Here is a 22,126-nt window from a genome sequence, read left to right as displayed (position 1 = left end):
GCTAGGTGGCTAGCGTGTTGCTGTTGCAAAGAGCCAGGAGGAACTGCTGGTCTTATATACCCCTCCCAGCCCTTGCCACTAGGTGCTATGAGTCTTCTGTCAGGCCTCACCTGTGCGGCCATGCCTTGCCCTTCCAGGCCAAACTCAGGAAGGCCCCAGTCCTGCAAGGCCCTACCAGTCACAGGGCCCAACTCCTGACACCAGTTCATCAGATTACAAGTCCACCGCTCTTAACCACTACACCATGCTGGAGGGGTGACTTTGATGGAGAAAAATAGTAAGTGCAGGTGTATCTTGCTTGCCACTTCCCCACTGGAAGTCCATGCACTTCTGGCTCCATATTGCAATGGAGAAGTGACACATGGATAATAAAAAAAAATAATTAAATGTATGGGTCAAGCACAATGGGTACTCTATTGGGATAGCAAGTGTGGATGTCCTCCAGATGCTTGTGGATTCCAAATCCCACCAGGCTCAGCCAGTGCAGCCAACAGTCCAACAACATCTGGAGGGCACCACATTGGATACTCATGGAATAAGACAAGAACCAATTCTCTTATAATTCTCATGAAACAATGCATCTTGACCACTGATTTGGCTGAGGAATCCGCCCCATAGTCTTTTTCAAATGGCACTTCCCCAAACTGGAACTTATGAAGTAACAATTATGAGAGTTCCTCTGAGCATGTTCAGATTCCATTAGCACCTTCACCTTCACCTCGAATTAAGGAGAATCCCCAGGGCAAATGCTGTGAACTCCAGGCAGCATCTCCAGGTTTGAGAAACTGAGTACCAACTGGATTCATTAGGTGATATTTTAAATCTACAGGACCACTATGTCTGATCCATTTCTTCTCCAAGCTTCTCTTTGTCCTGAAACGCCAAGAGTAGCTACACCAAAGACTGTATAATTCAATAGATTTGCAGATGTGTCTTGAGTCAATTTTAATTCTATTTAAAGGACAGTCAATAGAGTCCTCTCTGGGGTTTTCAGAATGGAATTTTATATTCCATTTAATATGCACTCTTATATGTAGTGAAGAGGGAAGAATGCATTTTACTGTCAATGAGGCAGAAAGGGATGGGGTTCGGGAATTGCTTTGAAATTCATCTGGTTCTTTCTTTTCAAATGCAATCTGAAATTTTCCGAGAAAGATGCTTTGCACGTGCACATTTGTGCACATGTATGTACTGTATATATCGTATTCTATTCCATTTCTGAACTTAGAGGAAATCTGTCTGCCATTATGCAGCCAAACTGCAACTCTTGAACACTATATATTTCTGCCTACCAGTTGCTGTGAATTGCAAGTGGGGAGAACACTGTTGCATTCAGGTCTTGATTGCGGGTTTCCCATGGGCATCTGGTTGGCCTGTGATGAAATGGGCCTTTGGCCTGATCCAACAGGGCTCTTCTTACTCTCGTGTAAGTGAGAGGAACCAGATGACTCAAGTGAAGCCTGAGCTTAGAGTGGGGAAACTCTTGGGGGGTGGGTTACTTTTGAGTGAGTCTGAGTAGAGCTCTGCAGTATTCTGAGTTTCCTTGATAATCATGACCTTTGTGGTTTCAGATGAGGGGTATCAGATGAGGATGATCACATATTATTATTAATAAAAGTGTTAAATCTACTGGTGAGCATCTTTGTCTCTGAGTTTAACAGAACTTACTTCCATTTATGTCAGTTGGGCAAGATACATGCGACCTAATCTTAATTTTAATCAACTAGATGCAAAACCTCTATGCACACATGCACACATATGCACATGCAGAAATATTACCTTATAGTATGGGCCATGATGGGTCTCTGTTTACCTAGTTCAGCTGGTTCAGCTAGTTAGTTCTGGAAGGAGGAGCAGTAACAAGATTTGTGGCACACCCACATAGGAGAATCCATGAGCAATGCAGCACTAGCTTGTTTCAACCAGTATGTATCTGGAAAGTTCAAAGGGAGAGGGACAGAAAGGACATGAGCAGCATAGAGCCCTGACTACTGGCTGTACTGGCTGGGGCTGATGGGAATTGTAGCCCTAATCATCTGGAGGGCGCCAGACTAAACACCAGGAAGAACTTTCTGACAGTAAGAGCTATTTGACAGAAGAACAGACTCCCTCATGAGGCTGCGGACTCTCCTTCCTTGGAGGTTTTTAAGCAGAGGTTGGATAACCATCTGTCATGGATGCTTTAGCTGAGATTCCTCCATTGCAGGGGGTTGGACAAGATGACTCTTGGGATCCCTTCCAATTCTACTCTATTCAGTTCTAAGATGGACATGGCTGCCCCCAACCTGGTACAAGCTAGCAGTGCAGTTTCAGCTCATAAGACCTTAGGAGCAACTTTCTCATAAGTTTGAATTCCACCTGCATTCCGTCATGCAACCTGCCTAACATATTGTCTAATCCCCAAGGACTCACTGATCTGTGTTAGCCATTTCATTCACCTGCTCAGTTTACTGTCCCGCTTCCCACAGCACACACCCAGCGTGTTATAGGCCCGAAGACTGGTGTGAAGGTGCTCAATATACTTCTACCTCTGTCACTAAACATGCACTGGCTATAGTGTATCACCCCAAATAATAAATTGTGTGGGATGAATCAACAACCACAGAGACAACTTCTGAATCACTCAGAGTCAACTCAAAAACAATAATAATTTCAATGGAAGCAGTCTACACTAGGGATGGAGGACCTGTGGTGTTCCAAATGGTGTTGGACTATAATGCCCAGTATCCCTGACATGGTCTGAGGCTGATGTGAACGGGAGTCCAGTGATTTCTGGAGGACCATAGGTTCACCATGCCAGATATACATTTTTGGCTGAGGGTCATCAAGTGAACAGACATGAGAAATCCACCCCCAGGAATGCAGATAAACACTAAAACAAGGGTGGAGAAACTTTGATGTTCCAGATGTTCTTATTTCTGACCATGAGAGTTGAAGTTCAAGAACACCCAGGGAGCCATAGATTCCCTACCCCTATGCTAAATCTTGAACAGCATATGTGCAGCTAATGATTGATCAGTTAAGAAAGTATCGTCCTCTTATACTTTCCTTTGGTACTTAGTCAGCAACAAGCTTCTCCTGAAAGATACCGCCTGTTGTAAAGTTTTGAAGTCTGAGACTTACAGCAAGTTCCAGATCTGAAGTTCACATTCAGTCATCAAAACCCACACTAAAAGTCATGAGAAGTTTTTGTTTTTTAAAAATTGTTTCTCCAAATTTGCTTTCATGGGAGGGTTGCCATAGCCATGGTTTACTGTATGCTTGCAGTAGCAAATTTAGAATCCGCTTCCTTTAGAAGCTTTCTGTTCATTTGCCTGAAATGAAGAGCTAAGGGTGGGGCCATTAACAACCATGCTACCTCCAATGGATTGCAGCAAATAGATCAGAAACCAGGTTCTTCCCACAGCTTGTATCTCAAGCTGAAACTGTCTCTTTCTTTGTGGTTGGTTTTATATATATATATAGCAGAAGCTGGTTTGCAAATTTGTTCACAGGCTGGTGAGGCAGATTGCAAGGTGTTTGCCTTGAGCAGAACTTGGAATCCCAGAAACTCGATGGCACTCACTCTGCAGCAGATTGGATCAGAACCTCTTTTCTCCAAATATGGGCTAATAGAGCCTCTTTTAATTGTGCGCTCTAGCTCTTAAATAGGGTCACTCCTGGGAAGCAGAGCTGGACTGAGCTGAAGCTTCCCAGAAAGCAATTTTCTGACATATATATTTTTTAATCAATTTTTATTAAAAGTTTTCAACATAAAATACAATAAAAGCTAAACTAAGCTAGAGAGGAGAAATAATAAAAAAGGAAGAATAAGAAAAGGAAGAAAATAAAGAAGAGATAAAAGAAGAAAAGAAGAGAAAGTGAATACAATGCCCTCTATCACAATTATATCTTAACCTTTATTCAAATGCAAAAGAATGAAAGCCTCCTCCCAGCTCTCACCTGGGAGCTTCCCCCTCTTCCTCCAGCCTCCCACACTCTGGGAGATCCCTTCTACCTGCCCTTTATCTTGCTTCCATCACCCTCCTGTACGTATCTTCATTAATCAAAGATGTGGAACTTCAAAAAACAAAGCATAAATATAGATAGGATCAACAGAAAGGAAACAAGAATCAGAGATCATAGAAAGATAAGATAAGAAGAAAAATAAAATTAAAAAGAAAATAATAAATAAGAAGGGATTCCAATTCCCTGTCTGCCAATTATGTGTATGACAATTATTCAAAATATTCGAAGTATGCATTCTTGGATAACATTGACTTGTATTTATGTCCAGCTGTTTCTCAATCTGCTAGGCATTGTTTTCTTAATCATTCACCTTTTTCTACCCAAAAAGTCCAAAAGAAGCTCTTCAATGATTATTATCATTAAATGTCCAAAATAATCCTTCTCTGGTCCAATATGTATAATGAATTTCTCTCCAAGAGTTATTATTGGTTATCATCAATCACCACATAATTATTTCTGTGGACTTCTGTGATGCTGACCATTTGTGCAGCTGGTCAGAATGTCCCTGCAGGCCCAGCCTTAGAACACAGGACCAGAAACTTCCCCCCCTTCCTTTCAGTACATAAGCTCGTGTCTTTTGCACTAGCAGATGGGTGTGTTTTAACATTGCACAATAAAGGAATCCAATGCAGCAGTAATGCTAGGGGAAAGTCACTGCACAACAGTGGATATTTTACAAAGAAATAAGTCACAACAGAAAAGGGACTGATAAGGAACATCTCCTTATCTGTGAGGTGTAGCGGGTAGAGTCAGTGTGAGGTAGTTGTTAGAGTACTGGGATACCAGGGTTCAAACCACTTGACCATGAAGGACACTGGTTGACCTTGGGCAGTCACTGTCTCTCAGTCTGACCTACTCAACAGAGTTGTCATGAAGCTGGGAGAAGAGCGATGTATGCCACCTTGAGCTCTTTGGAGGAAAGGTGGCATATAAATGTAATAATAATAATAATAAGCAGAAGTAGCAGTAGTCGTCATCATCGTCATTGTCTAATATCACTGACTGGTAAAATGCAGAGCAAAGTTTCTCAAGCTGATTCAACACACAATGGTGTTCGTCCTTAGTCACAGCCTCCCAACACATTTAAAGCACATGGCCTCTAGCACAGCACCCTGGGAGCTGTAGTTTTTAAAGGTGCTGGGAATTATAGCTCTGTGCAAAGTAAACTGTTGTCTTTGTCCATGGAGTTTTCTTGGCAGGGATACTGGAGTGGCTTGCCAGTTCCTCCTCCAGGTGGATCACGTTTGGTCAAAACTCTCAACTATGACCTGTCTTGGTTCAAAATTGGGAAAGGAGTACAACAAGGCTGTATGTTGTCTCCCTGCTTATTTAACCTATATGCAGAATTCATCATGCGAAAGGCTGGGCTGGATGAATCCCTAGCCAGAATTAAGATTGCCGGAAGAAATATCAACAACCTCAGATATGTAGATGACACAACCTTGATGGCAGAAAAGCAATGAAAAACCTAGACAGCATCTTAAAAAGTAGAGACATCACCTTGCCAACAATGGTCCGTATAGTAAAAGCTATGGTTTTCCCAGTAGTGATGTATGGAAGTGAAAGCTGGACCATAAAGAAGGCTGATCACTGAAGAATTGATGCTTTTGAATTATGGTGCTGGAGGAGACTCTTGAGAGTCCCATGGACTGCAAGAAGATCAAACCTCTCCATTCTTAAGGAAATCAGACCTGAGTGCTCACTGGAAGGACAGATCGTGAAGCTGAGACTCCAATACTTGGGCCACCTCATGAGAAGAGAAGACTCCCTGGAAAAGACCCTGATGTTGGGAAAGATGGAGGGCGCAGGGAGAAGGGGACGACAGAGGATGAGATGGTTGGATAGTGTTTGCGAAGCTACCAGCATGAGTTTGGCCAAACTGTGGGAGGCAGTGGAAGGCAGGAATGCCTGGCATGCTCTGGTCCATGGGGTCACGAAGAGTCGGACTAAACAACAACAACAACAAGCAAGGTAAACTACAGTTCTCAGGTTTCCTTGAGGAAAGTCATGTGTTTTAAATGGACATTAATTTTACCTTAAATGTATGGTGTGGATGTGACCCAAGATACGCCTAAAAATATGCTGGACACAGGATAACTTATTCACCAAGTGTACCGACTTCAGTTCTTCTGTCCTTCACATCAGGCCCAAGAAAATGTAGAGAACTGGAAGATCAATAGCAGGAGAAAAGGTCAGTCCATTTCCATGCTCTCCTTAACACCTAAAATGGTTGATAGAATCTACAGTCAGTCCACAACACTTGGACGTCCTGCAGAGGGTGAGTGGAGGAGATGTGGTCTGGAGATGGAAAGTATTGATAAAGAAATAGGTTTGCATTTCTTCAGCTCATTTAAGAGGCTCCCTTGAGGGCTTGTGGAGAGGCTAGCATACAAAAGACAACCTCTGGTGCAGCTTAATAAATGGAAAAATTACTATTGCAAAGAATAATTCTGTGCACAATGAAATTTGATCCTAACACTCAGAGTATTGATCAGCAGATTGAATTTCATGATTGCAGTCAAAACATTAGCTTTATCAGAAAAGACTCCCACTGTACATGCCAATAAGCTCAGAAACAGATCTTCACTGTGAAACCGGGTAGATACAGACAATCAGAGCCCTCCCTTATTCCACTGCCCCAGCAAGTCTTATGATTACTGAGTGGTGCCACTCACATTGGACTATATTTTTCTGAAGGGGTAAAAGTCATCAATTCCATGGTCAACAAGCTTTCAACAACTAGCTGTTGTTGACCAACAAAGTTCCAGCACATACATTTGATGTTTCGGAGAAATCCAGTTTATGAGATCCCAGCTAGGGATGTTGTTAATAAACTTGATTTTCTACCCCTGAAATGAAAGTCATGTAATAGCTTTGTAGATGTTCACCAAAGAAGCAACAGGTATGTGTATAATTATTGTGGACTATTGTGGATAAAAATACAGCAGCAGCTCAAGACAACTGAGCAACAATTATTCAGATTGGCATTTGATCATTACTTTAAAATGGAGAGCAATATGTAGGGAAGTCAGGTCGTGCTTATTTGGGGAAGAATGTGCAGTAAAGCCTGCTCTGCATTTCTGAATTGAACAACGCACAATTAAGCCAGGACTTTGCTTTCACATGAGGAACAATGCATAATTAAGCCAACTGCACCCACAATACACAACAACAATGTGCAGTTACAATTCAAGAACTGTCCACGTCATATCACTGCAAGGACTGCATATTTGCCTTTGTGGATAAATGTTCTGAAGATGCAAAGTTCATGTTGAGGATGACAGAAATACTTGTAAAAAGAAAGGGGAAAGTTTTGCACATTGCCAATCTGGCTGTTAAGTGACTACCAAAGATGCCGCTGATGATGGAAAATATTTTATCAGAGTCCAACAGTTGTGCCTCATATTCCACTACGGATGATCACTACATGGGCGATGGCCTTTTTTAGGGTGGCTTCTGAGCTCTCAGACTCTATGCCATAGCCCCTGTCTCAGCATCTTTTATAGTCAACTAAAGACCTTGTTATTTCAATGCATATTTGTTCAGCATGGTCTAATTTGATTGCCTCCAGTTTTGTTTTGTTTTTTAATTGTGTCTGACATAGGGTTGTATCTAACATGGCTCTAAGTTAAAGTCACTTAGCAGTATACTTGTTCCACCAGCAAAATGTTTTGTGCCGGTAGAACATAGTTGCATGAAAGAATGCATAAGCAGGTTACCAGTAACTTTGTTGCACAATAGATCATGCAATCTGTTGTGCAGTGAATTTCCATTAGTGCATCTGCTGCATTGGATTTCTCTGTTACACAACAATCAAAACCACCCATCTGCTAGAGCAAGAGCCCTTCTGCTAGCAGACAGAAAACATATGATTCAGCACATTTATATTTGAGATTTCTTATATTATTATTATTATTATTAACTACTTTATCTGATTGTTGGTTGTACTGAGGATCCAATTTTTAGGAATTAATCAGAGCAAAGGGGTCACATTATTGGCTAGAGCTAAATCTGCCTGCTACCTAGGAAACTCCTATACGTGAGAATCAAGCTTGTTGCTACATGCAACACTGCACCCTTTCATCTGTAAAACACCCAATTTGTTCCATGATCATGCAAGCTATAGTGTGATGATATATAGCACAAGAAAAGGTGGTATAAAACTTGCAGTCATTCCTTCATTTTCCCTTTCCAGAAATGGCCCAGAATGATGCAGAGTTGTTACAAGAGACAGACTGGGGGAACAAATTGGTAGCTAAAACTTAGGGAATCTGGGAGGAACGTCAGATTCAGTCTTGCACTTTCCAGTTCCAATGGGATCTTCAGGCTCACAGAAAAGCACTCCTGAAAGTCATAGCCAAATGAAAGCTGAGGGCAGACAAAAACAGGACCTTGGACAGCTCCAAGTGGACCTTGCTGGTTGAAGTATTCCCTGCCCAAAACAGATTCAGGAAGATGTCTCTGTGGGAACTACAGAGCCAACTGAAGACCTTTGCGGTGCAACAAGGTCTGGAATGTTATACGTGCTGCTTCCCTGGAGGATCTATCTGAGTGGTTAAAATGGCCTCTGCCTTGTTTTGTCATTTTTTACTTTTCTGAAACTGGGGAGAGAGAGGTACTACAGGAGAAACATCCTTTGTGTCATAGGATGGTGGTTGGTTGTGTCTTCCTGCCCCAAAATGTACTGGTGCTTCTCCCCTTGTGAAAGCATCCTGAACTTCATTCTAAGAGCCCTCTTCTGTGTTCTATTGGGCCACCAACTTGTGGGTCATAACACCCATTAGCCAAATGTAGAAGAAGTTTATTTAGTTCTGACTTCCTCAAAATTCATGTGTGTATGTGTGTGTGTGTGTGACATACCTAGATATATGTATATAGGCTCTAACAGCACCTGCATTTGGCCTAAGTGTGCCAGAAAAGTGTAGGCTACATCATGCTGCATTCTGCAAATTGCAGAGGTTGGTACAAAGTCTGCCCCCAAGTCAGAGCCGCAGAATGAACAGAGGCAGACTTAAATTCCACCAGACAAATTTATATGGTCTTTTTTTGTGCTAAGAAGCACTCTACAGTTTAGAATAAATTACTCTGTTACATTTGGGGGGTAATTAGCGTATATCAAAGAATTATTCAGCCAGGATAGTTACTTTAAAAATCTTGTAGACCTCTTGAAGGGAGGGGGTGAAGCACAACTGGAGCACATTTTCTTTTCTATTATGCCTTTGAAATTAAGTTATATGGCCCTAATAATAGCTTCGGCTTTTAAAAGAATGTGGTGTTTAAAGAACAAACTCTCCAATGTCGCTAGCACGGCATATTTGTCTTGCAGTTAATTTCCACTCGCTGTTGTATTATTAGACGTTAACATGGTAGTTTTGTTTAATCTGCAGCTCCGTCGCCCATGGCTGACTCCAAACTGATCACTTGCGCCCGTTGATGAAAGTCCTAATTCATCCTTGTTAGTGCAATTAGAAGGAAATTGGATAACTGTACCACTTCTCTCCAAAGGTCCATGAGAGGGTGAATCTTTCCCTTGAGAGGTTAAGCAGCCAGTGTGCTTTTGACTGGTGGAAAGGGAGAGGGTGGGGCTTGTCTTCCCCAGCAAAGGGAGGGAAGACTGGGTGAATTTAGACTTCAAGAAGTTTTGAAGTGAATGCTGAAGGTGTTTTTCTTACCTTTTCAGCACAGCAGGGAAAGATCTGAAAACCAAGGATCCCAGCTTATTCTTCTTCATGACACAATGAAGTCCACATCTTCACATCCAAGCCCTGACTGTTTTTTTGCAACTTTCACCAAAAGAGCTGCAGCGGCTCCAGTCATTAATTCTATTGATGGTGACAATGACATTGATTAATTAGATTTCTTACCCTCCCCTCACTATAAGTTATTGGGGCAGAGAACAACAATACTGAGATCACTTGAAACAATTTACTATCAGAAGAATAGGTTAGATTCTTTAAAAAAGTATACGTATCAGGTGTCCAAGGACAGGGTAAAGAGGTAGATCTACAGCATATGGTGGATGCTATAAAATGATGGTGACATATTGACCACACCTGGTGGGGACTGTTGGAAAGGAGGCATACCTTCAGATATTTGGGGCTAAGTAGTTGAAAGGCTTTAAACGCCAATTTGAGCACTTTGAATTGGGCCCAGAAATGAGCTCTAGATGGAGACATGGCCACTGCATTTTGGACCATTTGAAGTTTCCAATACATCTTCAGTGGCATCTCCATGTAGAGTGCATTGCAATAATCCATACTGCTGTGACATTCTGCTATTAATACTATATTCTGGTTGATTCTCTCTCCCCAACAAAAATCTTTCTCTACCATTTATCTCTACCAAAAGATGAATTGTACTGGGAACCTAATTACAGGTGGGGTGGGGTAAGTCTGTTGAATAATTTTAAAAACAAGACTGCAAACAATTCATGTTTTGGAAGATCTAATGTTGACACCTTCTTTGTCATACTTAACTCAAAACCTGCAGGCATGTCATGGTTTCAAACTTGTGCTGACAAATGCTTTCCAGGAGAAAGCACTGATGTGTGACATGACTGTCACTTTTTTTAAAAAAAGGAATTGCACACAATTCAGGCTCCTGGAGTTGCAAGTACATTATCATCATCCCTATGTTTGTGGCATCTATTCAAGGCATGAATTCAACATTTGAATTCCAAACCGTCTCTAAGATGCTTGCCAGCATCTCAAGCTCAAGATCTCTACAGAAGGAGTACCATGCAATGCTCTCCAGATGTTTTTTTGGGCTGTAATTCCCACTAGCCCTAGCCAGCATGACCAATGATCAGAGGTAATGGGAGTTATAGTCCAACAACAACTGTATGGCATTGCAAAGGCTGCCCCTGCCCTAGAGGGACACTCCCTGTGCATTTCACATTTAATGGTTCCTGAAAGGCCACTACATGCTTCAGAAACATAATTTCCTACTTTTTTTTCTACTGGTATTAATAAGACCAACAAATTAATGCAGTAATCATCTACTTGCTTATTTAGTGATGAACTATGTCTGCATACTTGTGCACATGTCTTTTCCAGAGGTAAATGTATTCCTGCTGTCAGTTAATAAGAATATGGAGAACATATTACTTTACTAGTTTTGGTAAAGCTCAACATCATCTAGTTTCATTACATATTCCTGAGTTTTGCATGAATTTTATACTATTATATATCCATGGGGCATGGATGGATCTCTTGTTGTCCTGCAGATGTTGTTGGACTCCAGCCAGCATGGTCAATAGTAGGGAAGATGGGAGTTGTAGGCTAACATCTGGATGGCCACAGGTTAGCCACCCCTGCCACCATGTATTCCTGTTTGCTGCAGTGTAAGGCCCCCTGAGCCATTACTCACATGAAGAGGACAAGCATGGTCAAAGGGATTTGTGCTCCCTGTTCTCATTAACTGGAAGTAGGAATACATTTGCCTCTGGAAAAGAAAGGTGTTTGCAGACATATTTCATCTCCAAATAAGTCTCTAAATAAGTAAATAGAGGGTGAGGAATATGAACCTGTGTAAGCAACACTGCAAGTGGCAGAGAAGATTTTTGCCCTTCTGGGCAGTTTGCCACTTATCCTTACCCTGCTGATTCTTCTTGCATTACCAGACCATGACTAAATTGTTCAAGGATGCAACTGAATGTACGCAAAAGCCGTTAATAATATTGCAATGTGAAAACATTAAATAATAATAAAAACACAGCCTGCACAATGTTCAGAGAACTATAAAATTCATTTAACAATCTGCAGAAGATGCAAGATTAATGCTCAATAACAAGGTTGCCAATTTTTGAACTGGCTCTTGCAGCTGGACTTTCAGCAGCCATTTGATCTACAGCTATAAGTAAGGGAATCAAGTTACACCTCCATGCTATGAATGCTCCTACATATTTTTGCAACTTGAACCCCTGTTAGGAAGACCAGAGCAGATGAAACAAAAAGTTTTGTTTTGCTTCCTTCCCCAGCCACTTGGCAATTTTATTTGGTAAGAATGCGCAACTTGCCGAAAGAGACAAACAGGAGAGGTTAAATTGCCTCTCTCCAATTGAAGACTGAAAATAGGCAACTGTTCCTTTAAGTGGCTCTCAGCAAGGATTCCGTAATTGTCTCTGTGGAAAGTAAGAGTTCCCCCTAGTGCAGAGTGATAAATCACGGATAATAATAGCTCTTTCCAAAATAATCCTCAGGCAGAAGAAAAACCCAGCAGAGAAGGTGGTACCAAGTCAAAATGTGGCACCTGGATCTGTCGTTTTAGTGAGCTCTATAAATACACCAAGTGTTGTTTCCATTGTCACAGATGTTGACATAATGTATTATCATTACTACTACTCAGCTATTAGGCCTTTAATGCCTATATTTTGGGGGGTCGCTCTTCCCTGTCATCTTTTCTCCTGGAGCTTCTGAGCTACCTACCACCCAGTTTGACACAGACATCCCTAAGGAACTGTTGTTTGCACCAGGAGGCACAGTGAAGTTTTCGTGCTTGTCTTAAATGGGATTTCTACCCCACCCCCAATATCCATGCTGGGATGCCAGCAGGTAGGAACACAAAGGGTGTCTGAATCCTAGCAAAAAGGGACCAGAGCACAGAGAGAAATGCTGTGGCTGATCTTGCAATCCAAAGACTGCAGGACAGGGAAGTATAAAGACTTGGGAGTGGCAGGAAAGGTGGGAGGGATGAATATTGTATGTATTCAGAAAGAACATAGGAAGTCCAGGTTTGATCCAAAAGCATTTATAGTCAGGTCAGGTCAGGTCCAGGGCTCCTGGAAGCATAATGTAACTCTTTCATATTTTTCTCTGGATCATTGAGATGCTTGCCACAAAGGGCAATGGAACCTTATCAGGAAGCAGCTGGTTGCCCCAAACGATTTGCATAGAAATGCCAAATGGAGCTTTCAGGGCCTTTCCTTTCTCCTGCCCCAGTTAAGTTTGGCTATACAGGGGAATGGGGAAATATGCTGAGTTCATATGTTAAAGCAAACCCACCTAATTTGCATTTCCTGAAGCAAATTTGAAATGTGCACATCTCCAGATTTTGTGATGCATCTCCCTAATCCAAATATGTGCCCAGAAATTAATATATTAGTAAAAGTGGCATATAAAACTGTAATAAAACAGTTATTGCACATATGACCAAGATGGACAACAAAGCAGCTTCATCCATACAGCATATATATATATTTGGTGGGGAGAGCTGGTTTGATTTCTGATATTGTGCTCTTTTTCTTTCTTTCATTGTATTGGATAACCTGGATTCTTTTTTTCCTTTTATATGTTACATAAAATGGCTAGATTCTGTGTTGTATCGTAGTTTTTAATGGATGTATGTGTTGTTGTATATGTGTTGTTGCTTATCCTTTAAGAAGAAAAGCAATGAGTTTAAAGAAAACGTACAAAACTGTTTTGCATTAAGGGGAACTGCTTGCAAAAAAAAAAAAAAAGTATGTTAGGCAAAATTGCATAGAAAAATGTATACATTAAGAGAAACATACCCAAAAATGCAGGTGGATTTTCATGCAGATTTTCTTTTTTAAAAAATAAATAAATTGCAAACTGATGTGGAACTGGGGTGAACTGAACTTAAGGGTGGAAAAAATGAGAAAAAATGACAGATCCATCCATGTAGTAGACTGGGGCCTAAACATAGCGAAAGGCACCCATTGCTGTCTTGTGTTATCTTTTTGTTCCACTATGAAGTGAGAAAGGCCACTGAAAAGTTACAGTCACTCCTAATTAAATATCCACCATGAACTCTGGAGACAGGAAATAAAAGCCCAGCAAGCATGGCTAAGGCAGGTTTACTGAAACAAGAAAGGGGAGGACTGTGAGCAAACACAGCAAGTTCAGCATCTTAATCTTAAGGTCACATTATTTGTTGCTGAGGAGTGTTTTGTACCACCAATTGCTGCATCATGAAAAATTCTCACGACTCCAAAGAGCTGAAGCAAGGCACACCTGAAAGCAGTTTAATCAAGCTCCAATTTTATTCCTCATTTGTCATTATATCCTCCAGTTAAAATATTTGCTAGAAAAATAGGCTGGTTGTGTTTCAGTTTACATTTCTTCCTTCCTATTCCAGTGGCACTGGCGAGATCAGATGTGGTTTTAAAGAAGGAGAAAATAATACCTGTAAGGAAGCATGAGGCTCTGTTTCAGACTTTCTCTTTCCCTTTTGAACAAGAATGTCAAAGCCATTCAAGAACTTTCACAATAGAGAGAAAGGTAAGATTTGTGATGTACTTATCTAGTTCCAGACACCCTAGGCCTATTCAGGAGTTTAAAAATTAGGGAGTGGGGAGGGATTTGCTGGGCCTGGTTTCCTAGGCAAACTTACCTGTTCTGCACCCAGTGGCCTGATGTAGATGGAGATCAGAAACAGTTCACCTGAGTAATCTGCACTACAACCAATCTATCTGAGAGCTGACTTTCATATTTTTAAATCTGTTTTCCCTACTTAAAAAGTTAACATCTGCTGGAAGAGCAGCTAGCAAACATGACTGTTGCTGCCCACATTGAAAAGTTGGCTCACATATGCCCTGTGTCATGAAAGAGAAGTTAACGTATGTTGCATTCTGTGAAAAAGATGTCGCTGTCACAGTAGATGCTCGGCGACAACCTTTTCTCCTCTGTACAATGGTTGTACAAATCACCCCCCATCATAATGCAGGGGCATTTGTGGCCCCTTAAGAATGTATGAAGAACATTGCTGGATCAGACCAGGGACCCACCTAGTTTAGCGTCATCTTCTCAGAGTGGCTGACCAGGTGGCTGTGCAAAGAGTGCAAGCAGGACCTGAACACAACAACACTCTTCCCACTTGTGATTTTCTTTAAATGGCATTATTGAAATTTATGGAGATCTGCAGCAAGTAAAAACTTTCCAAGATAGATAGATGAAAGATAGATAGATAGATAGATGATAGATAGATAGATAGATAGATAGATAGATAGATAGATAGATATAGATAGATGATAGATGATAGATAGACAGATAGACAGATAGTCAGACAGACAGATGATAGATAGATTAGAAGATAGATAGATAGATAGATAGATAGATGGTAGATAGATAGATAGATAGATAGATAGATAGATAGATGATAGATAGATAGATAGATAGATAGATAGATGATAAATAGATATAGATATAGATATAGATATAGATATAGATATAGATATAGATATAGATATAGATATAGATATAGATATAGATAGATATAGATAGATAGATATAGATAATGAGAGACCTCCATTCCAACAGTATGGGCTTCACCAGATCAGTCAGTCATCAGATCCATGCTTTTCTTTACCTGCTCATCCCAAGTTTTGAAGAGCAGGCCTGGCACTAGCAGTCTGCCTGGTTTGCCAAGGGCTCTGCCAACTCAAAGGGCCCCTTACCAGCTTTGCTAAGCATCAAGGTTGGCCTGCCCATGAGACTGGGTGAGGCAGTAACCTCAGGTGGCAGCTGGTAGGGCTGGGAAATCTGGCCACTTGCCACCTCTTGTGCTTGTCAGCCTCCTCCCCCACAGCTCCCCACTGCTGCCTCCTCCACTGCCTCCACCTTCCACTCTTCTCTAGCCTTCTGCACCCTTAGTAGTCACCTCAGGCAGCTATTGAAGAGACTGTGAAGGGGAGTACTGCTGCTGTGGAAGAGGAGGCTGTGGGGAATTGCCCCCACTTTACCTCAAGTGGCAAAGTGTCCTGTGCCATCCCTGCAAAGCATTGCCACCTATCTTGGCAGGCCCCTTAGTGGCCATTTAAGTATTGTGAATAGAAGCCCAGATCAGCTGCACTGGTCACCTGCCATTTTAATTCACCTCAAATGCAATGCCCAAATGCATAGATCCCATGTGCTGAGGGGAACCTGGGGAGGCACCAAATGACTTCCTTTCACCATAGCTAGGAACAGGCTAGAGCCATCCCCAAATCCATTTTTGCTGGACGGCTGTGAAAACTGGTGGAATGGGCAGTGGGCAGACCTACATTTTTGGAGCCTGAAGCTTGAACTGTTATGATTGCCCCTTCACAGCAACACGGTCTGAAGAACCACTGTTATCTTTTTTCTATTGGGTTGTTCCATGATAGATCACCAGACCTTTACCTCATCTACTGACTCTTAAACTTTGGGGTTGTTGAAATATATACAACAAAAATTAATTGGGTCTACTGACCCAAAGTTTTTAAGCAATGTAGACTAAAGTCATGTCTGGGGCCACTAAAGGATTAGGGGCCTGAAGCTTAAGCTTCATTAGTTTTGTTAACGGAAAAATCCAAGGGCTCCCTTGGACAAAAACAAAGACACCAATCAGGATTACTTGGAGCAAAACAGCAGCCTGTAGGCTTGGCCTTTATTGATCTGTTGCAACAGGGTGCTTCCTTCACTTGCAGGAGAGAGGAGGGACCCAGAAAAATGGTGTGCAAGACCTTATAAAGACTTTTGAAATTGCCACCCTGTAGATCAAGACCACCCCCCAGAAACATCATACATACATCACAGAAGGTGTGTAACCTAAGACAGGATTTGTGAAGGAAAGACAATGGGGAGGCTTTTCCAGTTTGACCTTGCAGAGAAAACATTTGCTCAGTTTAGGAATCAAAATGGTTCCAGGTTGGCCTTCCTGTGCTGATCTATGTATGTGCTTGGTTGGTACACTTATGAACATTACCATATATCTAAGACCATAAAATTTCTATCACAGTTTCATAGCAGATCCACTGAAAGCTACCTTTCAGTCAAGCTACCTGAGGATGCTCACTGGTCTGACTACACTTGCCTCCTACAATGTGCCCTGAGCTTTCCAGTTGTCACCAACACATGGCAATCAAATCAATGCAATTATAGGAGTCATTTCCTTCAAAATTTGGCAACCTTCATCTAGAGGGTAGTTCTCCTCTGCATGACTTGGCAGTAATCCCCAGTGGATTCAGCAAGATGTACTTTTGAGCAAAAGTGCATTGCACTGGGCCCTATTTCTAATACTCTCTAAATTGCATATTCATAATTGCAGTTGATATTACTTTATTGATCTCCAGGATTGCGATCTTCATATGCAGCAGAGAATCTTAGTGCCTCAATGACCTTGGAATGAAGTAAATGGATTTTTCCCTTCACTCTCACAGACAAATGGGATTTCCCTCAATCTCAATAACTCTTCAAAAGTTTGAATTTGTTTGATATTCAAGCTCAACCATCACATATATGGAATAATGTTTCCTTAGACTAGGTTTCAAAAGGGGCTGGGGAAGTTGGAATGAGCCCCATCAGGCTGGTAATGGGTCTCTTTAGATGTCCTGGAGGGAAGAGGTAGAACAAAGAATGATTGTGGGCATTCAGATAAACAAAGCTCTTTTCAAAGTGTATTTGGATTTGAGCAGATGTCTTTAGAGCTAATAAAGGTTGGAAGCGATGACAGTGTTTAAGGGAGATTAAAGTAGTAAGATAAGAAAGAAGCTTCCTTGTCCTTGGTACATAAAACACATCAGTTTGTCCCATTGGTCAAAGAGGATTTGCATGTTGTTTACCACCAGAGTCAGAAGTTGGATATGTGTACATATATCATGCTGAGCAAAGCCTATCTTATGCCACCTCCAACACAGAGGACAACTACAAAGTTATGTGATTAAAAATAATAATACGCTGTTCTAGCCAGTCAGGGTTGATATGATGATGCCAGTAGTATTTTGCTACATGATGGTGCAGCCATCAGCAAATGAAGTCAATAGGAATGAGGTCATGCTTCTTGGATTAGTCACATGAGTGAGTGCAGCTTGTCACAAATCACGTAGTGAATAATATGATGTCACTATGCTATATGGCCACTCAAATTTAACTATGTGATGTCATCACAGAGGCCAAATTAGGTCAGTTAAGAGAGGACATATTCATGAGGAGTGCCAGTACACCATTAAAGACAGGGATTTTTCTATACTGCCTCCAAACTCGTTTTCAGCAGTAATATGTATAGAATTCAAGGTACAGCCCCCATCATCATTGGTTTAGGTCAGTTTTTACCAGCATGGTACGCAAAGGCACAAGTGTGATTGCCAATACCTCTGATAGCACCCACAAAAAGTCTCAGTAAATATCCCCTCAAAAATTCATGTACATGAGATAACGTTTGCTCTTTTTCCTCAGTTTCTATCTGCACTCCCTCAGACTTTTCTACACTGATCACGGCTCCTAAAACATGCCAACATTTCATTGGACACCAGGATTGTATGTCCATCTTCACCATCTGTCCAATGAAGGGAGAGTGAGGGCTTCCCATTTGTGTCCCTGTCCCTTTTCCTGTTTTTTTTAGATGTGGCAGCCATCATATGTTAGTCACATCTTTCCAGTACTGTAGTTAATTTGTGATTGGCACACACAGTATTTTCTCCATATTCCAAATGAGCCCACTCCCCCCCCCAAAAAAAGTTGGGGACTCTTGCTTTAGGCCAATTCTTCTGAATTCGTTGGACACACGAGAACAGCATTTTTTGGCAGATTGTTCCCAGCAATTAATTGTTCATTAGCAATTAAATCCCATTAAAAGTGCTGTGGGTTCTCTCTTCCAGAAGTGTCATCAAAACCAGCAGGTGTTAACATCAGCAGAGAACCTGCCTCTTGACAGGCATGCGACAACTGAACCTTCAGCAATTATCATTCCCCCAGCCTCTAGCTGGGGAGCATGTTTGTCCCACCCCAATGAAGAAGGAAGCCTCTCAAGACCACATCCCAAAGGATGGGGATGAAGGACTCATTTCACATGGTCTTCATTAGCCAATAGGCTCAGGGGATGGGTTGCCTGAAGAAAGGCACCTCCTCTTCAAAATCTTCCTCCTTTGTTGCATCCATACCTGATGCAGGTTAGGTTGAGGGCACTTCACTGACCACCTCCTGTTGTTAGCCAGCTTGGGGAAGTGTTGGATCTGGTTTCCCAGGGTGTGGCATGTGCCACTTGCTGAACACTGAACAGTGTTCAGTGGCTGGCACCTGGCAGGGCAGACTCCCATAAATTCCATTTATAGAAAAATGCTATTTGCCTCCCATCACACCAGTGTGGGTGATGGAGTTGATCTAGGGTGGTTTGGCCCATAGCCATAGGCAGGATACTTTATACTTTGTACGAGAGCCAGTGTGGTGTAGTGGTTAAGAGCGGTGGACTCGTAATCTAGGGAACCGGGTTTGTGTCTCGGCTCCTCCACATGCAGCTGCTGGGTGACCTTGGGCCAGTCACACTTCTCTGAAGTCTCTCAGCCCCACTCACCTCACAGAGTGTTTGTTGTGGGGGAGGAAGGGAAAGGAGAATGTTATCTGCTTTGAGACTCCTTCGAGTAGTGATAAAGCGGGGTATCAAATCCAATCTCTTCTTCTACTTATCCATGAAGGTTATACCTGTCCACACTTGTTAGATATGTTTTGTACAAGTTCTTCCTTGTGATATTTTAATTAACATAACCTTCTTACTAATTCCTGTCTTGTCAAATCTTCATTCCAGGCACGGGACAAATAACATTATTCTTTCTGAGACCTTTTTTAAAAAAACTATATAACAGCGGCAGAAAGAGCACCACTGAAAGCTTTGCGGTCAGGATTTTGGTGTCACTCCATCAGGACCTATGATTCGCATAAACCATCTCGTATGCTAAAAGAGATGTTTACGAGAAACCAGATTGGCCCTAAAAGCTGAGGCGGCTAGGTGCCCCAAGAAAGTCACGTTTTTCTACCACAAAGGGAGGGTTGGGGGGCATGGAAGGACTTGGAGGGCAGAAAGGCACCATCCAGCGTCTTTTATGTGTCTATCAAAAAATACAATAATAATGATGGCTATAAAAGCCATTACGTCCTAAAAGCAGAAGTAACAGTATCATTAACAATTTCTCTCTGGCAGCAAGATGTCTCTGTAGAAAGAATACTAATTCATACAGGACATGGAACAAGAACTATTTAATCAAAATCCTTAAGAAACAAAAAATTATGATGTTAAAGAAAATCAATAGAGAAACTGCATCATTCATGGCACAATCCTATGCCTGACTACTCAGAAGTAACTGCTGTTGAGTTCAAACATGCTGGTTCACTAAGGTTGTCATCAGAGGTTAAGTAAGGAGCTACAAGGAGCCAGAACTTTTCTCAGTTGGTTGTGAAACACCAGCTTCAAAAAGAGTTCACCTTCAGGTTGGATGGACATCTGTCATGGATGCTTTAATTGAGATTCCTGCATTGCACAGGGCTGGACTAGATGATTCTTGTGGTTCCTTCTAACTCTACAAATATATGATTCTATGATTCTAGGTATTAGGTTAACAAATGGTCTCATTTTCCTGTGCTTTCCCTGGTTATGTTTGCTGCTAGTTGCCATGTTTTTATTTCGCTTCGACGTAAGCCTTGGATATTAAACTAGAAAGGCAGGGTCTACGTCTAATCAATTGATTTCTGTATTGGTCCAACCTAATATAGGCTGCACACCCTAAAACAAGATCTCTGAAATCGTGGCTTCTCTACCTGAAAAAAACATTATTGTAGGCCACGATTAGGTTTTATACAAGCTAGATTTGAGGGGGAAGTGTGGCTTATAATCAGCTCAATATGGTAATAAATTAATGGACAATGAAGCTTTTAGGAGCCTCAAACCAATGGAGAGCAGGCCCAGAAGTGGTTCTTGCCTTTGTGCAAAAGACAGCATTCAGAGGGTTTAATAAATAAAGAACCAAGTATTTACATACATTCTGTGCAATACAATGTGAAATCAGTGTAAGAAAAAAATGCAAAAAAGCACAATGCTAGAAAGGAAAGGAAAAATCTAAATGATACTCATAAACTTCTCTTAATGTTGCACAGGGTCGCTGTATTATTCAGCCTCAAAGTTCCCCTGGAGACCACCCAGCTCATAAAAACTGAAAGTGTCATCTAGTTACTGGTTCTATTGAATAGCATATCTTGCTGAGACTTTATGAATAAAGTCTTGTTTTGCTGTGTACTCAATAAAAAGCTGTCCATGTGGAATAAAATGTGTCTCTTTTAATCTGTCCCTTAAGTAGGCACACTTTTGGAGTTAATTTTTCCCTGAGATTGCCAGAAACTAGACTTTAGCATACCAGCGCTCCAGAGAGGCTTCCTCTGTAAGTACTTCCAGTGTGATGGGTTAAAAGCATTCTGGCAGCCATTAAGAGAAAATTAACAAGAAATTTTTGTGAACACACACGCACACACACACACACACACACACACACACACACTTCTCCATACAGGCAGCTAAAATGCATGAACACAGCTAGGCAAAAGCACTTGGGGTAGAAGCAGAACAGCAGCGGTGATGGATGTGGCTTGGGATAAGAAGGGTGGGTATAACCTCAGAAGGGGTGTGGACTAGAGAAAGTCTTGAGGGCCAGGTAGGGTGAAATGGGGCACATGGAGCACCTAAGCCTGATGTTCCCCAACCCTGAGCTATCTATCTCCTAAGAGCACCTACAGTGCTAGAATGCACATTTATTCAGAGAGTGATCCCACTAGGTCCCATATGGCTTACTCTTACTTTATTTTATTTATTTCTCTGAAATATTTCTAATCCACCTTTCCTCTATACAGATACCAGGGCACGACACAGATAATAAAAATAAAGACAGCCCTCCACCTAATAAAATAAGCAACAATACATACTAGAATACAGTATCCGACAAAGAGGGCATGTAAGAATTGTCAGACCAGGTGAAAGGCTCGCCCAAACAAACTTTAAAATGTCCGGGCAAATAAATGAATCTTAAAAATGCACTGAAATAATAGCATTGATGGAGCCTCTTGTGCCTGGAAGGAGTGAGCATTCCACAGATCAGGGACCACCACAGAGGAGGCTCTATCCCCTATCACCACATAGCAAACTTCTCTGCAGCAGTTGGACTAAGGAGTAAACCTTCTTCAAAGATCTCAAAATCTGGTTGAACTGGAACTCTAGAGCAGTCAACCAGTAAACCTACTTCTATTGCATGGAGCAAGGCCTTATGGCACCCAGATGTGGATTTCCCTCCTTCTGAAGAAATGGATGTTTCCCCACACTTTCTGATTTTAGATGACAGATTAAGACTACATCTTCCTTGAGGCCTATGGAGGTGGCTGCTTTATAA

This window comes from Podarcis erhardii, assembly GCF_964252035.2.
Source record: "Podarcis erhardii genome assembly, chromosome: 16".
Taxonomy (NCBI): Eukaryota; Metazoa; Chordata; class Lepidosauria; order Squamata; family Lacertidae; genus Podarcis; species Podarcis erhardii.
This window is presented reverse-complemented; position numbering follows the sequence as displayed.